This window comes from Glycine soja, chromosome 19 (genome assembly GCF_004193775.1).
Source record: "Glycine soja cultivar W05 chromosome 19, ASM419377v2, whole genome shotgun sequence".
NCBI lineage: Eukaryota > Viridiplantae > Streptophyta > Magnoliopsida > Fabales > Fabaceae > Glycine > Glycine soja.
In genome coordinates, this window is record NC_041020.1 from 1,217,923 (window position 1) to 1,223,038 (window position 5,116).

A 5,116-nucleotide genomic window follows, 5' to 3' on the forward strand; every position below is an offset into this window, starting at 1 on the left:
ACAAAGAATGGAGGAAAGAGGGGGGGTGGTGGAGATTGAAAACGAAAGATTTTGACCAGTTATGGCAAATGACAAAAAAATTATAATAATATAGAAATATTGTAGACACGGAACTGCTTTTGATGCCTTCATCATTTAACTATATGCATATATTAATGCATGTCTCTTTCAACAACTTGTTTTTCGTTTTAGGGATGTTCCTAAAGTCAGTTATTGCCCCCTTGAGGAGCGGTGCCTCATGGCTTTGGACCCTATTGGTGGGCCACCATAAAGGAGTTCATTTTCCACTTGTCTTTGTTTTTTTTTTTAAAGCCCACTGGGCCAGATAGCTTCTTCCACTCCTCTTTTTTACTTTTTCTTTTTCCCTTTTCTTACCATTCCTAAGGCTTGTGATACACATATATTACACTTTGCACAATCATGATAATTAAACATGTTATTAGAGATTCAATTTCTGATGATGTATATGGAAAATACTTTAAGAGAAAAAAAAACTTAATTCAGTAATCTCTACACTTCAAAAAGAAATTAGTTTCTGATCATGTATAAGGAGATAATACTGTTACAAAGAAAAAAAATCATGATAATGTGATTTTGTCACTTTTTGGAATGTGTCTCATTCAATTGTGTCTTCATTTAGCATCTTCTGTACTGGATGCTGGTTGTGGGGCCCAAAAAGTGAGTAAAGGTTGGAGGGTGACTAAAACTAATCAAACCATAGCATAATAATAATCATAATAATGCCCACTTTGCTAGGGAACTTGACGGTGTTGATAAGATAAGATACACGAATGTGTGCCACTGCCACTACGGCTCAATGATTATATATGAACACAGGAAGAAGCACTGAAAAACTTTCCTTTGGGTGAACACCTTTTAAGGGACTCTTTAACATTGAAGGTCAGTGTCAAAATCTGTTTTTTTGTTGTCAAAAGTTATTCCTGGTCTTGCTGTAGACTTGTTTCCTCATGAATTGGTGGGTTTATGTGTTAAACTTTCCTGGTTGTGATGGCAAAGCAAAATAGAGTTTGTTTACTTTGATATGCACTACTATCAATCAAGGATAAAGTAGTACTTATCAACTGATATTCTGGGCTTATGTAAGGTATGGTGTTTCATTTGACAGGTTTGGCTTTGTTGCTCATTGGCTGTTTTAGTACAATCCATCAAGAGAATGAATTGAAAAATGATATTCATACACTGGTTGGGTGCCTACTGCCTAGTGTATCTCCTGGCCAAGAATTAGAGACTAATTTCTTGATGTATGGGGATCCAACCAAGGGCCTGATTTCTCAACATATGTTTTTTCATACACAAACTCGAGAATCGAACTCCTAATCAGATGCTTAATAGACATGATTATCTATCAATCATACCACACACCATGTTGACTCACTGGTTAGGTGTATAAATTATGTTCTTTGAAAACTTTAATTTGCTGAATAGACAATGTCAAAGGTTTTTCAAATACTCCAAAGTCTGCTAGATTCTGTTGTGTTGTGCCTCTTCAGTCTTCAGTCTTTGTATTGTTGTTGAGGTTATGTTTTTGAATTTTTGAATATGTACTTCAGTACTTATGGTTGTAATAGGTACGTCAACATGACTTTATATTTATTTCTCATTTTATTTGGCAAATCAATCTAAGATTTAAATTTCCACAGTCCATGTATTCTTCCAAATTCACATGTCTACTTTATCGAAATCGTGGAACAAGGCAATAATTAATAGCTTACCTAAAGTCCAAGTTCAATTTGTAATAAAGTCAGCATTCAACAAAGTCTTATTCAATGTTCACATTACTTTATTCTTTGAACATTCCAAAATCTCTCCAAACACGATCAACCTAGTACATAATTTGCTTTTGACTGTCCATGATATTTTCTGGTGCATTTGAAAGAACACTGCAATGAACTTAGACCATAGAGTCAAGTCAGCAGCCATAACCATCCTGAGCAGCCCTATTGCTCTGGTTTTGTTTTGCATTTTTTATTTGGCTTTGGTGGTTTTAATTTGACTATTTATGAAGCAATAATTTAGTGTTCAAATCTCAAATTTGTTTGGCTGGTGTCTCGAATTCATATCCTCTCCATTTAATAGGCATGCATGCAATTCAATATTTCACCTAATGGTATGGTTAAGGCCAGCTTTATATTAAACTCTTCAATATGAAAAAAAAATGATGAATTCAAATTCTCTTTAATCACTGTCATGTATGCTAATAATAAGTTATTCTCTAAATAGTTTGGAGGCTATGTTTTTCTGGCAGTGTACCTATCGCTGATTCAGATCAGGCCATTCCAAGATTGTAAATGCTTTTTCAGGGGTCAGGAGTAATAAGTAAGGATAATATAAATAGCAGGCATTAATATTTTCATTTGTTGTTAATTCTCATATATCATAGCATAATTAAAAACAAACGGTATACACTTATAGTAGGTGTAGTGTATTTATATCAAGGAAGAATTGCATTTGCAGCTATTATAGAGGGCCAATGATCTACAAGCCGCTTTTGTAGGCACATGCTCAGAATCACACAAAGGGTCTGCAAGGATCTCTTTCACTCTTGAGATCATGCAAGAAATGTAGCTTCCAATGTTTAACAAGTATCATGAGGGGATGGATCAGACATTCCGTTTTAGCACTTACCCTCATAAGAAAAGGGTGTAATACTGATACTGATTGATTAACAAAGGGAAAGACATGCTTGCTCAAAATTTCTGCTATCATATGTTAATAATGGTCACATAATTGCTCAGGTACAAGTGAGTAAAATATCCGAGGTTGAATAGAGATGGATATGTTGAGTAACATATAAGTAATAAAGACCCACATATTAAATTAGATTGTGTTTGATTTCGCTTTTAAACGTGATTTGATGTTTATTTGTGTTTAGACAGGTAACCAAACACACAATTTAATGCTGCTTTGCATTTAGAGGTGGTTTGATGTGGTTTACTTGCCTTTAGACGCATAACCTAACACATATTTTAATGCTTTAAAATTTTAGGATGGATGAGGTGTTCACTATATTTGTGAGTTTCACTGCTTAATTGGAATTCTCCCTAGTGTTTTACCAATAATGAAGCTGGCTGGCATTTGAATTGAGTGCACAAGTTAGTCTTCTTAAAAGCTTAATGTCTTATGGTTGCTGTCAAGGCTCAAGGGCATTCATTTGGACTTCAGTGAGATGGGAAGACTAGTGAGTAGTGACAATGAAACTCGTAAATTTGAACTGTATGTTGTTATTGTTATGGGAACACTCAACTATGGTTGCCTTTAGTTTCATGTGTGTGTCATTTTAGAAGTAGAATTTAGGATTCATTTATACATCACATATATTATATTCATATCACAAAATTATACAATAACTTTATCATCCAATACTTTTTTTTTTCTTTTATCCCTCTTAATTACATCATCAATCTTGTCTTTTACTTCTCTTTTGTCTCTTCCTATCTCTCTTATTTGTAAAAGAAAGTTGTATAATTTTGTTGAATAAATAGAATTTCTCATTTGGAACTAGTTATGGCAATAATAATGCAACTTCATGCTAATGTAGTAAAATATAGTTAATCAAAAAGTCTATTGCAAGAACAGTTTTTCCATTGGATAATGCAATTGCAGTTGTACACTTATACTGTATTTTCAGTACTGACAAACTTCAGTTATTTTGGATGTAGCTTTGAACCTGGGGCACTAGTACCGTAACAGTATGGAACAGTAACAACATATGGGAAATATCTTCCTAAACTTCAGATAAAGATGCATTTCTATCTCTGATTAAACCTTAATTCAGTGTGACATTGATAAATGAAGTAAACCTGTGGAACATGATTAGAACCTTAAGAGGAAAAAAGGAAGAGATGCAGAGATATTGCCAAATAACTTAATCCTCAAAATTTAAATTATATACAGCCCAATCATCCAAAATAATATTCAAATTCTAGGAAGTTCAGTATCAATTACACTATAATAGAATAATATGATTTATCTTTAATTTCTTGTAGTTTTTATGTAGGTGACAATAACCAATAGGTATTTTTTATTGGGTAGCGATAATTATGTAGTCCTACAAGATATTATTATTCGTTGATGTGTTTCAATGGAATACTCATAGATGAGGATATTATTGAGAAAAGATAAGTAATGTTTTCTTAATTTTCTAAAGTGATATATGTTTGATTTCACGTCAGTTAAGTGAGGCGTGCATAAAATATGTGAATTGTAGAAGCTACAAAGAACAGTTTCTCGGTTGGACGTCAATTTGATGCGTTAACTGCGTTCTAGATTGGATTCCAAACACACCCTACACTGTGTTTGTTGTGTACCAGTTGATGTGCGTATTACCTGAAGCATCCAAGATCAGCTTGTGTGTAATTTGAGCATTGGACGTGGAGAGAGAGTACAGGTTCCACGTTCAATAATTTGTTCTAAACACATTAAGTGTTATTTGGGTTTGGCTCAATAAAATTAATTTTAAATAAAATTGATAATGATTTATACTTAAATACTTTTATTATAAAATCAAGTAAATTATAAAATTTAATATAAATTTATGATTCAATATAAAATTTATTTAAAGTTATTTTGACTCAATCAATTCTTGATTTATAATTAATTTTGAAATCCTTGTAACATAAATTCAAACTAAAATCAATTTCAAACTCAAAATCAATTCTCTAAGTTAAGACCAAAACACTCACTAACTGCATGAATTAAACAACATTGATTCAAATAGATCATTTGAGCTAAATCATTGTTTTATTGATTTCATAATCAATTTTCATTAAGCAAACAATATAATGCTACTTTGGAATTCACAAACAGTCAGGGGAATGGAACCTAACTAGTAACCAGTGGTGGTGGCAGGTAACCTTATTCTTACCACAGTTTTCAAGCGTCAGTATTTCTAATCACATTACCGACCATAAAGACCAGGAAACAGTGGTTATTGGCAGGAAAGGTCACTTTCAATTAGTGTTAAATCCCAAGGTTGATATTGCAGAAAAAGACTTCTCAAGAGAGTGGAATCTCGAACAGTTCTTCTAGAATTACCCATTTCGTGTCATATCATTGATGTTGCCAAATCAAAAGTTACAGCGGTCCCCTTTTGACC

At 33.0% G+C, this 5,116-nt stretch overlaps 1 long non-coding RNA gene across 6 annotated transcripts; it reads left to right on the forward strand.

Moving 5' to 3' along the window:
- The first annotated feature begins 729 nt into the window (after positions 1–729).
- Positions 730–3,519, forward strand: LOC114398098. Of its 6 annotated transcripts, none has more exons than XR_003663500.1 (5): positions 730–900; positions 1,127–1,262; positions 2,242–2,337; positions 2,476–2,756; positions 3,008–3,519. It is a non-coding gene; the product is annotated as an uncharacterized LOC114398098 (long non-coding RNA). The 6 variants fall into 6 exon arrangements; XR_003663498.1 differs by having other exon boundaries at positions 732–900; positions 2,516–2,756; XR_003663499.1 differs by having other exon boundaries at positions 732–900; positions 2,267–2,337; positions 2,516–2,756.
- Positions 3,520–5,116: the final 1,597 nt, after the last annotated feature.